The 17,655-nt window shown below is 44.0% G+C and overlaps 1 long non-coding RNA gene across 1 annotated transcript; it reads left to right on the top strand.

Moving 5' to 3' along the window:
* The first annotated feature begins 1,609 nt into the window (after positions 1–1,609).
* LOC123410675 lies at positions 1,610–3,862 on the top strand. The gene is made up of 3 exons (XR_006613070.1): positions 1,610–2,071; positions 3,054–3,183; positions 3,418–3,862. It is a non-coding gene; the product is annotated as an uncharacterized LOC123410675 (long non-coding RNA).
* The last annotated feature ends 13,793 nt before the right edge of the window (positions 3,863–17,655 follow it).

Below are 17,655 nucleotides of genomic sequence, written 5' to 3'. Positions count from 1 at the left end.
TCCCCCTCCGATAGAGCACTGGAAAAGGCCTCCAGATGGTATCACAGCGGAACAGAGAATTGCGGTGGCAAAAAGGTCTTTTAGGGACCCCCAAATGTTTTGGGAAGATTTGATAATATATAGAGGTGAAATTAGGTCACGAAACATTATAGGGGAGTCACGAGCTTCTGGATCTACCCCAAGGTGCGCCCTGTGAGCTTGTGGCTCTCCTATAGGTCATGTCGTCCCTTCCAAACCTTGTAGGCTCCCTTTTGGTTTGGAAAAAATCATTGTAAAGTTCAACCGCGCTTGGACACCGTTTGGCATTGATTTTTTGAGAAAGTGAAAAACAAGGAAAACATGAACTAACACTGGGCACTAGGTTTACACGTTACACTACAAGAAATTTGCCCATTTATGACCAAAAATAATGACCGGGGTCAAATTTGTCATAAATTTATGACCAAATTTCATAGAAGGGTCATGAGGTGTTTAAGAAGGTCCAAACCCTATATTACCTTGACCATTTCTTCTCAGAAGGTCATAATTCCATTTCACCAAATGGTCATTGAAATGCATAACACTATTTATGTGCTTATTTGATGCCCTACATGACCAATTCAACAACGTCATAGGGTTGAATAGAGATGACTGGACAAACACCTCATCACTTTTGCCTACATGTTACGTGTTTGAGCCGCAGAGTATAACTACACTAATAGATGGGACCCACGTATTGTGTGGCAAATGCAACTCACTACTGGGACCCACATCTAACATGTGGGATAAACTAACATGCTCAATAACTCACCCATGAGACCATAGGCCCACATAGGACATGCAAGCTGATTCTTTCATATATGTGTTGCGTATAAGCTAGAAATATACATAAATACATAAAAGAAGTTTTTTGTTTGACTTTACAGACTTTATTTGCGATACACGCAATTAAAATTAAAATTACATTACATAAGAACTTGGAAATGTATTTAATAATGCCTAAATGATGGTAAATACTAAAGGGCACACGCAAGAGATCATGCTTCCATCAGTGCAAGCTACAATGTTTTTCGTTTTGTGCTGCAAATTGAATTTTAAACTCTTAATTATGTTTAACCCACTACTAAAATCTATGATTTTAATCAAAGCCAGTTCTGTTTTCATGGAATTGGGAGCTTTATTTTATCAAACTAAAATCCGGTCAAAAAATGTCATGCGGTTGATGAGAAAACTCGGGTCTTTGATCAAGCCAATTCTAGAGCTATTGACCAACTCAAGGGATAGAAAAGAAATGGTAATACACTCTAGTAAAGATGAATTTCCAGCCAAAAAATTCTCAAAACTAACTTTTCATAGGATTTGCGCCACATAGATTCTTTTTCTTTGAGGGCAGCGCCACATAGATGCCACCAAGCCTTAGAAAAGCAAAAGGAGAAGGGTCCACTGTAGCTACCTTTTTTAGGATCAATAGGTACCTTGATTTATTCCCAAAAAATAGCTACCTTGATTTTTTTAAGACAAAGCTTGATTGCCTCCCGTGCTCGACAATGCGCAATTTTTTGGTTGTCCGCGGGCTTTTTATTTCGTTTGCCGCACTTTTTCAGCTAGCAAATTTTGGGCCAAGTCTCCTTTCCACATGTCCACGCAGCGAGAGTCCAAATCCTAATCCTCCTATTCCCTTCCCCACCCCCACCCCGAAGCCACCATCTGCTAGGGTTTCTCCTTTACCGCCGCCGCCACCTGCCCGATCTATAGCCACCGTAGTCCATCCTCTTCTCCGTTCACTGGATCGGGATCTCCATCGACGCTGAAACACTCTATTCCAAGCTTCTCCTTCTACCATTGAGCTCAAAAAATACGCCACCGAGGGGCCTCTCCTACCACCGAGCCCTCGGCCTCCCCGAGCTGCCTCTCCCGCCAACGAGCGCAACTTCGTCGTCGACTCCCCAAGTTTCCTCTCCCGCGCGTGACTGCCGCCGCGAGATGTCACGACACCACCACTGAAGCTAGCCCTCTACTGCTCTCCTTACCGGAGCACATATTCTCTACTGACGCAACACCGACGCTCTACTTCAGCCACTCTCCATCAGAGGTACCGGTACCACAGTCCCATCCTTCCCTCAGTTCTGCTTGCTGGATGATAGGTGTGTGTTGGATGTGATGTCTGCGCTGAATGATGCGTGTGTGTGCTGGATATGGTATGTTGCGCTGAATGGTGCGTGTGCGTGTGCATGCTGTATGTGGTGCGTGTGTGCATGATGCATGTTTCTGATGTATGTATGTTGTGGGTGTGTTGATTGCTGGAGGTAGAGAGTTCATAGCCTTGTACCAAAAGTAGCCTTAGTGTGGTAGTATGAATTAATTTAAAGTTTAGTAATAGCTAGTAAAATTATTGAAGAGATGGCAGAGGGAGTACTTTATTAGAGACGAATTAATTTAAAGTTTAGTAATAGCTAGTAACACCATAGTTCATGCCCTAATGTAAGATGGCAGAGGGAGTACTTTATTAGAGATGAATCAAAAGACTGGGAGTCTAGGACGAATTTTTGCCTAACACATCTACTGTCGGTGTGTAGGCAAGGAAATGTGTACTCTGACTTAAGCATTTCTTGGATAATACTAGGTTTGCAAACCATATTGCCAAATGGACCCTTAACCACAACTCAGTTTGTCACTATTCACCTTAGCTATCACACCTAGCTTGGCATGGCTCTATAGAAAATTGTATTGTATAGATGTGGTATACTCCCTCTATTCCTAAATATAAGTCTTTTTAAAGATTCACTATGAACTACATATGGATGTATATAGACATACCTTAGAGTGTGGATTCACTCATTTTTCTCAATAAGTGGTTTGTAGTGCAATAACTAAAAACACTTATATTTAGGAACAGAGTGAGTAATTTTCTTGTCCACTTGATGATAAACTAAAGATACTAGCTGAATGCCTAGTTTTAGTTTTTTTATTTCAGTCTATATAACAGATTATATAGTATCCAGGATTTTGTTCTTTATGCATAAAAACAGTCAGCTTTCTAGGAGTGCTTACCTTTCATTCTGTCGTTGCTTTAGGTATGTGGCCTATGAATATGCCAACACAGATCTGTTGAACAAGAAGTCTGTTGTCTAGAATTTTGGCATGCTGCCACTGGAAATAGTGGCTTGGATGGATCGTGTAGATTGTTGTCAGCCAGTTAATGAGGTGAACATATATTCTACTTTATGTGGTGCATACCGGTGCCATTTTTGTTTTAACATCAATGTTTCATCTGCTTGAAGAGACAACTTTTTTCAGTTGTAATATTTTGTTATCTCAGTTTGACTAAATATAGCACACCTCATGTCACCTTGCCAACTTTCATCTGTTTTTCTATCATGTCACCCTGTTGGCTGCTGGGAATGTACATCAATTGACTATAACATGGATGGCATGCAGGTGCATCTGGTGGCATGGCTCAATATGATGGTGGGCGCGAGGAGAGTTATGAGTGGTGAAGGAGTGTTTGGAAGTGTTTTGTTCTGCAGAACATATGTTATCTCAGAAAGCTTTTATAACATACTAATTGATGGTTTCCTGTTGTTTTTGTGAGTTCACAATATCAAAGAGGCCGAGAAGAACAACACTTTCACGTGCGGCTTCGGAGCACCATGACTGATTGCTAGCTAAGGTTCCGCTCTTCTAATATGTCTCTCATCGGATGAACACCATCTAGCTTTATATGCATCCAGATAGTCTCTGGCAACATTGCGATTTTGTTTTTGCATTATTTTTGGCAACTACCAGGAAAACGCCTACTGATTAATACTATTGTGCGTGACACTATTTATCAACAACCTAAATTGAAATTGCAGGAATCATATAAAATCTACTCCCTCTGTCCCAAAATAAGTGACGCCAATTTAATACTAAGTTAGTACAAATTTTGTACTAGAGCAGCGACACTTATTTTGGGACAGAGGGCGTAGTTCATAAGAATGAGCAATAACGAGACGAGACATTTGCTTCTCTACTTTTTTTGTCTATAAAGTAATTCTGTAGATGGAAGCTGCTTAAGGAACCTTTTTTCAAATGAAGGTTCGTGAATTGGTGTGAGATATGAGTATGGTACAAGGTTGTGTTTTTTCATTAAAAAAATCGTCCATCTTGATTGTAGTTGACGTGGAATTTGTTGCGAAATTCCTGATGATTGTTCTATAATGTGTCAAATTAGTTCAATGTGCACTGTTATACGTTATTCCTGTTTATGATCATTGACTGATAAATTATATTGTAAACATCATGCAAATTTCTTGCTTGTTATTTCATGCTATAATAGTAGATTACTCAGACATCGAACTTTTATAACTTGAACAAGTATATATCTATATGTCCAATGGTTATTTTGAGTTGCTGCCATTCACATTGTGTGATGGTAGTTATGCTTTTATTTGGTTGTTTTTCCTGCAACAGAAGATAACTTAATTATGTTTACGTGGGCTAGAGCATTATTCTAATGGCCAACATCACGACCGTTTGTCCCTTCCAGAGATTCCTGTCATTTATGTTTAATCGAACTTACTAGATATGGCATATGTATATATTTTGTATTAGATCGCCATTATTTGTAACTTAATTATGTTTATACATAGGCTAGAGCATGATTCTAATGTCGAACAACAAGACCATTTGTCCCTTCAGAGAATCTTGTCATTTATGTTTGATCAGACTCACTAGCTATGTAATCTGTATGCCCTTTTCTATTAGACCACCATTATCTAGAATACTTTTACCTTTAACTGCAACCTTGATCTTACAGGTTTGAAGTTTGAACAGAAAGAGCAACACCATGGGAACCGTCATCGTGGTTGACAAAACTGATGTTCCGCACCCCCCTTTCCTTGTAAGTTTGAGTCATTCCAATGCATGTTCATGGTCACTATCGGAGTTGACTTGCTGCATGTTCATGGTCGATATGAATGTTGTTGATGTTAGTGTTGTCGTATAATCAGTTGACTGTGTCATGTTATTATATCTGTGAAATTTCAACTTATATTGTTTCTGTTGTTAGATTTTTATTTAGGAAGTACTTATTCTTTTATAGTTTTCCATTCATTGAAAAAGCACCATTTCATTGAACTAGTTAGAAAGGATGTACTCCCTCCGCACCTAAATAATTGTAGTTGGGGATGACTAGTCTAGTTCTCCCCAACTACAATTATTTAGGTACGGACAGAGTAGATTACAATACTAATATATCCAGTGGAGGTGTCATGCTTTAATGGGAATGCCATGTGCCCTTTGCTTCTCCCCAATCTTAGTTGTATACTAACTAATTTGTGGTACGTACGGGATGGCTCTGGCACTTCTGAATTTGTGCACCTCGCATTGTTATCGACAATTACCCCTTTAAATAATTACAAGTACATCCTTTTGTGTTCCTTTGAATAATCATCAAGTGATCATTATGTATTGAGCACACCCTTCATAAGTAAGATTTGTGTTCTCATTTAAGTATTCACATGTCTGAAATGAATATTTTTACACTATTGTTGAACTTGCTGATTTTTATGTATTTAATGCTATGATATTCTTTTGTTTCTTTCCTTTTTATTCAAGGCTTGCTTCTCATCTGTGATCCTTCATGCTCTCGGAAGTTTTGAAGAGTAAGATAATGAAAGCCATATCTGGAAGAGCTAGATGATGTAGAGATCTGCCTTTTCTTTGACTGGTGTGACTATTGGTTTCATTGGTTTGTGTTTATTTAGTGTTGAACGAATCAAACTTGTATGTAATATCATATTTGCCTGTGTTGTGATTTTTAATGTTGCTACATGTAATGCACTTATTGTTATAGTTGCAAAAAACATGGCTCCATGAAATTGTACCACGCTGGGAAAAGAATAAAGTATTTTCAAAAATCTACAAGATATCAGCCCCGAAAAAAGGCCAACTGAATCATAATCGGGTATTTTATATGGCCCAACTGATTTTATAATAAATGCATAAATGGGCTGAACACTTGGCCTTGGCCCATCAAGACACTACATTTGGATTGGGCTTATTTTCATCATTGGACGTGTTGGATCCTACATGGCAGCCACATCATCATGTATGCCATGTGGATAACTCCATGTCAAACCCTACGTGGCTTAGATACATCGCTAACGACCAAAATTTTGATCATGGATTTTATGACTAAAATTTTGGTCAGTGATATCCATGACCAGAACTTCAGAGAAGGTCATGCTTCTTCTTTCTTGACGGCCAACTGTTGACCTTTTGAATTTGGTCAAAAGAAGGTCATTACCGTAAAACAATGACAATTCAATGACCAAGATGGTGGGTCATGTATGGACATATTTCTTGTAGTGTTAGTTATCAAAAATGATATAAATAACCACCAAAGTATGTAAGAATTAATGATACAAAAGTAGCTTGAAACAATAAAAAATTGTAGATATGTTGGAGACGTATCATGTTGTAACTATGTATGGGTCTTCTTGTGCTTTCCTACTTCGGCTTTGTGTTTATCCCTTAGATTTTATGGTTTTTCGAGCTAGGTTTTGTCATAAATCAGATCAAGGTTTTTGATCCGGTATTCCTCATAAACCGGACCAAAATTTTGACCTAGTTTTCTCTCATAAACTGACTCATTTTCTTTGAATACAGATTAATATCCACATGAGAATTTCTCCCCCCACCTTGTTGACATATTCAAGAAGAAGGAGTGGTTAATTTCAGGCCTTTGAATTCAGAAAATGAATATTCTTGCTGCTGATAGATTGGAATTCGAAGGACAACGTTATCATCATCCTCTCCTAGGGTTTGCAACACTGGTTTTTTGCCTGCATCGTGGAAGTCTGGTTGATAAGTCGCTCACATCACATGGGTCCAAATCTGATGCTATCGAACAAAGCTAGGGAAACATATGTGCTCCTTTGGTAGCCACGGGTCCTCTCATATACATATTTTTCTAGAGCGAACACACCACATCATCCCCTCCTTCACTATCTCAAAATTCTCTTAGCAATTCTTATCAAGACAAGGATATCACCTAGATTCACTTTTACATTCAGCAAACCCTCTCGTCGGAAGTAGCATGCTCTAAGGAACCGAGCACACAAAGAGTTGGGTGTCCGCGATAGGTACCGCACTTATTTTGCAAGCATAGCCAAATTAAAGGAACACAAGTCATGAAAATTCAGACCTCACTCTACTTTTGATTTTATAATTCTATCCCAACTGACCACAATGCATTCTATTCTCATTGCCTTGTTGTGATCACCATTAATGACAAATCATCTCATGGGTACTTTCGCACAACGACCGTGTAAGGCGAAACCATCCCATATCATATATTAAGATGGATAGAGCCACCCCTTTACAAGGATCTCCTTGGCATCATAGATAAGCTTATCCTTCCAGCTCAAAATATGCTTCCAATTCTCTCATGCGAATAACAATGCATTTGTCCCATGACTCTCTGATGTAAGTTGGGAGCTCAAGTACTTCCCACTTTGGCTTTCTGCTTGGAGACCCAGAGTAATGCTACATTTATGGATTTTATGAGCTATTAGGGATGATGAATGGGATTAATGGGAGATTGTCTCACCAGAGAAATACCAGGAGAGGGGAGCAAAATATTTGCTACACCTACGAGTAACTATTGGGTGAGGTGTCTATACTTAATTGGATATTAGTGCCACTGTCTAGCAAGGGGAAAATTTTGATAGCGTAGGAGGGTGCGAGTAAAGTTTCTTACTAATGGTTTGCAAGTCTAGCAATTTTGGGGGGCCAATTAGATGAGGCCGATCAACAAGGTCAAGCAGCCACAATCCATTTGAATGACACTTCGAGGAGCCCCCGCGATGTCCTCTCGGGCGACTAGGGTTGCCCTCACGTCGCCACCTCCCGCCCCTAACCGCGCTCACCGCCACCAGAGGATGCCATCGGGAAAACCTGCCCGGGCTGCTCGTGAAGTTGGCGGCGGGGATCTCATCACTCCGAGCGGAGGGCTTCGTGTCCAAGACGACGACCATGCTTGGAGAGGTGACGTTGTATTCTGCTGGTAGTGCTCACACGAGTGGGTCGATGTCCTCGGTCATCTGGACGGTGTCGTTTTCAAAATCGGTGGATCTTTGGTAGGGGGTCCTGAACTGTGGATCTTGGATCGATGGGTTATAGGCGACGAAGGAGACAATATTTACCCAGGTTCGCGCCCTCTTGAGGAGGTAAAACCCTATGTCATGCTTGATTATATTGATGGTGTATGAGGGCTACAGAATTGTTCTAGCTCAGGATCGTATGAGCTAAAATCCTAGATGAGTCAACTTGCCTACGCGGATGAAACCCTCCGGTTTATATAGACACCACGGGTCCCTAGGGTTACATACAACCGACCTTGAGTTGGGGGTAGAGGCGTCGACCTAATCTACTAAACTTGGACGATATGCTAGTCTTCGATGCTTTGCTTCTTGAATACGAAGCCATCATGTAGTACGGTCTTCATTAATACGGCTCATATGATCAACCTATAAGAGATGCGTAGACCATCCGAGGACCCCTTAGTCCATGACTCCCTCAGTAGCCCCCGAACTTGCATCCAACACCGATGTACATGGTCTTCGGCAGGTTCTTGCACCCAGAGTGATCGGCTTGGGAGGCGAGTTCCTCCATCCCCTCTGATTTGTGGCATGGCGATCGAGTCATTGACCAACTCTCGATTACTGAAGCATCCCAGGGCCCACGGCCTCCAAACTTTCCACTCGAGAATCGATAGCAGCACTCAATTTGTGTGTGCATTAATGAAGACAAGCAATCTAGCAGGCCCTCACGGAACCGCTTCTTACAACTGCAGGGGAAAGGCACTCTTTATAAACAAATCAAATCCGACCTTGGGTGATCATCACCCCTCAGGAACCACCAATAAAACCCTAGAGCTCTAGCGCCCGGAGCCATGGTTGGTTCCTCCTCGCGACCCTTTGCCCCCCTCCCGGGAGACTTGGCAAGCTGTTCTGTTTCCCTGCTCTAGTTGCGCAACCTTGAAGTACAAGGATATCTTCACACGTAGGATCTTGTGCCTACTCGCGTTGGATTGACCTCCACTAATGATGAGACCTTCGGAGAGAATTTACCTACCACGCAAAAGGGTGAAAGGATTTTCTTTGTTTCTTTCCTGCTACGAGGTCTGGACTTTCCGGTCCACCTCTTCCTGAGAAGCTTACTGGAGTTCTACGGGCTTCAACTTCACAACCTCACCCTCGCTCAATCCTTCACATCTCACGCTTCGTAGCCGCGTGCGAGATGTTCTTGGGCTGCGAGCCCCACTTCAACCTATGGATAAAATACTTCTGCCTTGTTCCCCGAACTAGGGGAACGTGAGGTCGGGAAGTGGGTAGAGCCAAAGTGTGGCATATAGCCGGAACTGGATACCCGGTCAGGACTCCAAAGAAGGAAACCAATGGGTAGTCTTCAGAATAGTTTTATATCAAGGACATTCCTTTATTTGACCCAGTTCGGAGGGGTCTTCCCGAGTACTCTCAGGTCTCCTTCAAGAAGTACTTTATCTCGCGGCCGGTCAGTCCCTCCCAAGAAGAGAGCCCCAAAGTATAGCGCCTAGCTGCCAAGGTGAGGCCACTTGCTCATAGTGGGTTGACCATCGCCGAGGTGATGGCCGCAGCAATTACCCTGTGTGTCCAGCCACTCCAACAGCACACGCACACCTTTTGGCGCTACAACAAGACAAGCGACACTACCTGTTCCAAACGACATGGACCGAATAATCAAGAGGATTTAGCGGCTATTTTGGCCGACCTATTTAATGGGGAAAAAGAGAATCCCATCCGCCTTACTGTCAGGGATGGCTACTCAGCATATTATCCCGTTGAATGTGTAAGGGTGATCATAATCTCCTAGTCCGGCCGCTTATGCTTGACTTTATCGATCACTAACCCCTTTCCTTTCTTAACACACTTGGAGGCGTTGTATTGAGACGGTCGACTGTCTCACCCCTCAACCTGAGAATTACTCCCGCGATGACGACCCCAATTTCATGAGGATCCAGAGCTTTCAATTGACTTTGAGGACAATCTATTTTACCAAGAAAGAAAAGATGAAGTCAAGGTGGCCCTCCAGGCTGACAATCCTGGGCCTCTTCCATTCTGCACCATAAACAAGAGAAAAACCAGTACTCAGAGAGGAGCTATACCTCCCATCACCCCAAATGTTCCTGGCTCCAACCCCAAAGGTCAGCGGTCCACGCGCCAAACTCTGCGCCGAGCTATACCGGCTCGGGCTGCATCAACCGAGCACAAGATTACCAGACAAGAGGCAATGGCGGAAAACATATCGGCGACCCCTTCAACCAAGAGGTATATACATCAATCGTTCCCTTTTCCATAGTAATGATTGCCTTGACTATTCCTGGCCCTTAGCCAAGATGTACGCAACCATCTTTTCTTGAAGACGCTGCTGAAGTGTCAGACAGTCATCAAAATCCAAGGTCCTTGGCTGACGCAAGAGTTCCTAATACGGCCTTACTTTCTGACGACCCCTTAGAGTTTTCAACAACTCATTCCGAAGCCGAATGCTTGATGAATCACCGATGACGAAAGAAGTCCTTGCACCACCCTATTTTTTCAGAACAGGAGCTTAATACCTTTAATTTCGTGCATGCATGCCTTCAGGCTGCGAGATCCGGACTCAAAGAAGCGGCCAAGCTGATGTCTTCCCACCTGCAAGTAAGTTATCGGTTTTTGGTAACCTGACATAAGTTCGGACCCAGTAGCCCCCAAGCCTTAATTTGGTCAGTACGGCTGAATTAAGGGTGAAATTGGTAGTTTACCACCATGCAGGCTCTAAAGAAATAAAACAAGAAACTTACCAAAGATTTCGAGCAAAGCGAGGCCGAATTGCAAGCTAGCAAGGTCGAACTAGAGGGTGTGAAGAAGTTCATCGAAGAAGTACACAGTTAGTCAAATTATTTTGCAATGTGCTAGATTTTCATGGGATTACCTTTATAATAGAAAACTTTGTCGTAGCAGGCGAATCTATAGGCCAATTGCAAAAATAATTAGACGCATCCCAAGATTCTCAGAGGTATGTTGAATCCCATCTTGAAGCTAGTCATCGCGTATTAAAGTGATGTCATGAAGAAAATAACGAGCTCAAGGAAGAGAATAAGCGGCTAGCCAAAGAGATTGAGAACTTGAAATCTCAATTGGTGCAAAACCATGAGGCCTTGTTTGGTGCGCAGGGTTTGAGGAAGTTTGTAGGGGATTATCCCCGAGGAGATCAGAAACCCCACGATTCCCCGCATGTCCATTTGGTGGACAAGGTTTGTGGTGAGCAAACCCCTTCAATCCTCTCTAATCCCCCTCAATTTCTTCCTATCCATGCAGTTCAGAAACCTTGTCTCATCGCTCAGGGATTTGACAATTGAGGGGATTTGAGAGGATTGGATGGAAGGAAGGGATTCACCCAATCCTCTGAAACCCCCCTCCATAATCCTCGCCAACCCCTTCCTGCCAAACAAGGCCTGAAAAGGATCCGATATTAAAGGGTGGCCTATTCTGTAAGTAAAATCCCATTCCTGGAATGTGATAATTTACTTTTTATGACATTGTTCATAAGGATGTGCAATTCCTTTTGACAAGGTCCCTTGACTGGTCGTCCCGAGGAAGAGGTGAGCTCCTTGAGGGCGACCTGTTACAGGAGTTTTCCATTGTGCATGAGAGAATTAGAAAAGCTATGAGGAATATGGTCAAATTGCTATGGGCGAATGAAAGTCCTCCACAAGGGATGGCCGAGCTTGCCGAGCGTTTCAAAGGAGCCTGAAGCCGCTTCGAGCTGTGAAAGACTTCGGTATGTCGCGAAGGAGATCGTGAAACATGGGATATGGTGTAGACCCGCTTCACCCAACTGAATCCAGAGCACATGGCCCGGGTTAGGCTGGCAGGTCCGGATGGTTAAGAGATTCCGCTTCATGTGGTTTATGACCAAGTGATGTCCGCCGCCCGTATTTCACAAGAAGACTGCGCCTTAGATGCTATAATAGATCATTTTGAACACTCTCCTAACGCATGATGATATGTAATTTTTATATTCATGTAGCAATACACTTCCTTCCATGTTTGAATATTCTATCATTAACCGGTCCTCAGCTTCTACCTCCCGTGTCAATAACCGGGCAGTGTTCTATACTGTGTATCCTGTGGTAACAGGAACTAATTTCCGAGAACTAGGAAATTTGTCCATGTGGTGCGAATAGACACAGAGCACACGGTAGTATTATGTTATACTCCCTCTGTCCCAAAATAAGTGACTCTACTTTGTACTAAAACTGGTACAAAACTGAGTCCTTTTTGAGTCAATTATTTTGGGACGATGGGAGTATTATGATGAGACAAAAGCAACATCTTCCGAAGAAAATAGTTCCTTTATGGGTTCCTTTCTTCGGGGTACTACAGAAAATGTAGGTGTTATAGCTATGTATCATTGTAGTGTGGATAGCTGCTATTTGGAGATGAATAACCCCCTTTTGTGGCGAAGATTGCCGATTATATGAACCTCCTTCGTAGCCGACCAAGTTGTATCTTAAGAAGCGCTAGATTTTGGCTTCATCGGTCTCAGGTACGTATCCGGGCGAACCAGTTGTAACAATGGCAGAGGTGCTCCCTTTACCCCCTAGCTGAACATTCAGGAACGTAGGGGGTAAGCAGAGGAGCAAGGCAACCCAACATTGCAAGAATCTTAAGTCCAATTGATGGATATAGTGGCATAGATCAATATTCTGTCGAGGCATATAGTACATAAAGATGTAGGAGAAATAAATACATTCGTCGGTTTCGCTATAGAAGCCCCCAAGTGAAATCGAGGTTAAACACTCTATTTATCATGAATGTATTCCGATAAGTGCTTGAAGCAGTTCGGTTGATCCGAACATATCCTGGGAAAATTTAAGTGATCCTACAAAAAGTAAAACAAGAAAAATTTGAAAAAGGAAAAAACTATAAGGTTATGAAGAAGGTTGCGACATCGGTCTAGCCATAGAAACGCCGAAGGCGAGCTACATTCCATGGGTTTGGCTTGAGGCAATTATTCTCTGGGTTGTGCAGGCGATAAGCTCCTCCTGTCACGAATTGAGAAATTATGAAAGGGCCCTCCCATTTGGGGTTAAGTTTATGCTTCTGCTTCTCTGGGAGGCGTGGGACGAGTTCGCCCATATTGTATGCCTTTGCCCGAACTTCTCTGCTTTGATAGTGCCGATCTTGCTATTGATAAAAAGTAGATCGGGCCCGAGCTATATCGTGTTTGCCTTCCAATGCATCCAAGTCGTCTTGCCAATCTAACTCGGCCTCTCTTTCCTCATACATGCACACCCGAGGTGTGTTGTGGATGATATCGCAAGGGAGGAATGCTTCAGTCCCGTACACCATAAAAATGGTGTGTACCCTGTTGAGCGATTCGGGTGGTCCATAGGCCCCATAGCACAGAGTCGAGCTCCTCCACCGAGTGGCAGTCGGACTCTATGAGAGATCGGACTAACCGAGGTTGATACCATTCAAAATGAGCCCATTGGCTCGTTCGACTTGTCCGTTTGTTTGGGGTGATATATCGAGGCATAATCGAGCTTAATGCCCAAGTTTGCGCACCAATCTTTGACCTCCTGGGCGGTGAAGTTGGATCCATTGTCCGTTATTATGCTGGGCGGGACACCTTAACGGTGTACGACGCTCGATATGAATGCAATCATCGGCTTTGCTTTGGTAGAGCTTACACGCTTGGCTTCAATCCATTTAGTGAACTTGTCCACCATAACCAGGAGGTATTTATTTTCTTGGTCCCCCCTTTAAGTGGTTTGACCATGTCCAGTCCCCATTCCGCAAAAGGCCGGCTGATCGAAATTGTCTGAAGAGCTGTTGGGGGCATGTGGCTTTGATTTGCAAAAAGTTGACACCCTACACAATGCTGAACGAGTGTGTGGGTGTCTTCTCGGGTTGTCGGCCAGAAGAAACCAGCTCTAAAAGCCTTGCTGACCAGAGCCCATACGGCTACATGGTGGTCTCCCATACCTGCGTGTACTTCGGCCAAGTGTTGCCTCCCTCCTTTGGAGATGCATCGCTGGAGGACTCGCGTGGTGCTTTTCTTATATAGCTCGCCCTCGTGGACCTTATAAGCCTTTCATCGGTGGATGATACGTCTCGCCTCGGTCTGGTCATCAGGGAGATCTTTGAGAAGAAGGTAAGCAAGGAAGGGCTGGGTCCATGGCGCGATCACTGCCATGACCTTGCGGGCCGAAGCTGTTTCTTCATTTCTGGATCTGTCGATGATCTGATTGCCCGGATCGGGTATGGGGGGTGTAACCTATGCTACACCATCAGCTGTTGTGCTACTATCCTCGTCTTGCCATACCACAGATGGCTTGAAAAGACTCTCTAGGAAAGTGTTGTGGGGGACGGGGTCACGCTTTGCACCTAAGAGGGCGAGGACGTGTGTGGCTTGCTTGTTATACCTCGAGACATGATGGAACTCCAATCCCTCGAACCATGCTAATATCTTGAGGACGGCGTTTCTGTATGCTACCGTTTTGGATTTTTTGCATCGAATTTACCTTAGATTTGTGAGATGGCGAGGTTGGAGTCCCCCATACCTCGAGCCGTTGTATCCCCATTGAGGTTGCCAACCGAAGACCGTGTAGTAGTGCCTCATATTCTGCCGCATTATTCGAATCGGCATACATGATCTGTAGTACATATCAGACATTATCCCAGGTAGGGTATGTGAGTATTACACCAGCCCCGAGTCCGGCGAGAGTTTTGGACCCGCCGAAGTACATGGTCCAATGAGCATAAGTGTTATACTCCATGGGCAGCTCTGCCTCTGTCCATTAGGCAACAAAGTCGGCCAACACTTGAGATTTGATGGCTCGTCGTTGGTTGTAGGTGATCTTGAATGGCAGGAGTTTGATGGCCCATTTAGCTATTTGGTCGGTGGAGTCCTTGTTTTTAATGATGTCATTCACGAGAACCTCGGATGTAACCATGACCGCACATTCTTGGAAATAGTGTCTGAGCTTGCGTGATGCCATAAACACTGTGTAAGCAATCTTCTCATAGTGCGGGTATCTGGTTTTGCATGGGGTAAGAACTTCAGATACGTAGTAGACCATCCTTTGTATCCGTAGTTGGTGACCCTCAGCCGTCCATTCTACGACAAGGACCGCATTGACCACTTGATTGGTGGCCGAGATGTATAGAAACATCGATTCTCCTATGCAAGGTGCTGCTAGGATAGGGTTGCTGGCGACCAGCATTCTGATTTCCTCTAAAGCAGTCACAGCTTCGTCGGCCCACTCAAAGTTATCGGTCTTCTTAAGCAACCTGTAAAGTGGGAGTGCTTTCTCGCCAAGGTGAGAGATAAACCTTCTCAAGGCTGCCAGGCAGCCTGCCAATTTTTGAACATGCTTCAGCTTTGTAGGGACCGTTAGTTGTGACAGGGCTCGGATCTTGGCCGGATTGGCCTCTATTCCTCTTTGTGACATGATAAATACAAGGAGTTTTTCGGTTGGGACTCTGAAGACACACTTGTCCGGGTTTATTCGTATGTCGTATTCTTGTAGGCTGGCAAAGGTATGCGTGAGGTCGTCTACCAGCTGGCCCACATGCTTGGTCTTGACGACCACGTCGGCCACGTATGCCTCTACTATTTTGCCAATTTGTTTCTCCAAGCATGTCTGGATCATGCGTTGGTAAGTGGCGCCCGCGTTCTTTAACCTAAAAGGCATTGTGTTAAAGGAGAATGGCTCATAGGGGGTTATGAAGGCGGTTGCAGCCTGATCGGATTCCTTCATTTTAATCTGATGGTATCCGGAATAAGCATCAGGGAAACATACAAAGTCGTGTTCGGATGTTGCGTCGATAATTTGGTCTATTCGGGGTAAGGGGAAAGGATCCTCAGGGAAGGCCTTATTGAGGTCTTTGAAATCGACACATAGCCGCCAAGATTTGTCCATCTTTGGTACCATGACCAGATTTGCCAACTAGTCAGGATGTTTAATTTCTGTGATGAACCAGGCTTTTAGTAGGTTGGAAAGTTCCTCAGCGTTAGCCTGACACTTTGGCTCGCAGAATCGATGAAAGGCCTATTTGAAATGTTTGAAGCCTGCTATTATATTCAGGTTGTGTTCGACCAACCCCCGAGGGATTCCTGGCATGTCTGAGGGGTTCTAGGACAATATGTCCCAATTTTCACGCAAAAAAATGTGCAACGCCTCATCGATTATGGGGTCCATCTGAGCTCCGATGGACTTCATTTTGTTGGGATCCGTTGGATGCACCTGAAATTTGATGATCTCATCCGCTCGTTTAAAAGATGTGGACTTGGGCTGCTTACCAAGGATCACGTCGTCCTTGTCCACTATGGATGGGAGTGTGGTGAGTTCTTCCGTGGCGAGGGATTCCGCTAGTACCTCAAGGGATAGGGATGGCGTTTTATTTTCAGCTCTAAGGGCTCTGTTGGGGTCACTTATGAGTGTGATCACACCATTAGGCCCTGACATTTTGAGCTTCATGTACCCGTAATGTGGTATGGCCTGGAATCTTGTGAAGGCTTCGCGTCCCAATAGGGCATGGTAACCACTTTGAAAGGGCATGCTATGGAAAAGAAGTTCTTCAGATCGGTAGTTCTCGGGTGTGTCGAATACCACGTCGAGTGTGACGCGTCCGATACATCATTCTTCGTTCCCGGGGACGATACCTCGGAAGGTGGTGTTGCTAAGTTCGATTCGAGATCTGTCAAACTGCATTTTTTCATGAAAGGACTTAGTGATGAGGCCATCGCAACTATGTGGCGGTTGAAAGGGGTTAATCAGTAACGAGAGACGAGTTTACCTAAGTAAGGTCCCTCCGATGGAGGTAAAAGCCTACGTCCTGCTTTCTGTGTATTGATGGTGGAATCAATTACAAGGGTGCGGATTCGCCTCACCTAGCTCTCAATTGATTGTAACTTAACCCTACTAGCCCTAAGGACCCGCCTTTATATACAGGTCAGGCCCCCAGGCTCACAAGAATCCAGGTCACGCTACGATACGTGACCCAATATGTCTCTAACTCACCTTGCTCCTTAAGCAAGGAATCTCCTCGCCACCTTCTACCTTGTGGGCCTTGAGTTGCCATATTCGTGTCCTAGGCCACCAACTGGATCACCTTAATGACCCGCCTTGTGCTGCCAGTCCTATACGTGAGGTCCCACCTTAAATATCGCCGAGCTACCATAATCTTAGCCCTGCTCCCATATGATGGGTTATAGGATGGGGTAATATCCCCAACATTAGGCCCCAGATTGACTTGAATTTATTCATGTCAATATGCTTTACTTCAGTCTTGGCAGATAATCTGTAATTTGTGCCTTGTCTCCGAGGTAGAAATGCCGACTTCAAAGATCTTTATAAGTCGTTGCTCCATTCACCAATGATGTCACCCGCCCGAGAATTTTAGGGACTCAATGATGTCATCACAGCTGCCCTGCGTAACAACTCTTCGTAACAGCTCTTTGCACTTACCCAATTAGCCCGAAAATCGAGGCGCCCTTAGCTCCAAATTTATTGAACCTCCTAGATTCTCGCACCTCCTCTTTCCATTCCAGCCACAAGCCTTTAAATACTCGCGAGGGGGTTCCCCTTCAGTTTTCACATTG

This window comes from Hordeum vulgare, chromosome 7H, assembly GCF_904849725.1.
Source record: "Hordeum vulgare subsp. vulgare chromosome 7H, MorexV3_pseudomolecules_assembly, whole genome shotgun sequence".
Lineage (NCBI taxonomy): Eukaryota > Viridiplantae > Streptophyta > Magnoliopsida > Poales > Poaceae > Hordeum > Hordeum vulgare.
This window is presented reverse-complemented; position numbering and strand designations above follow the sequence as displayed.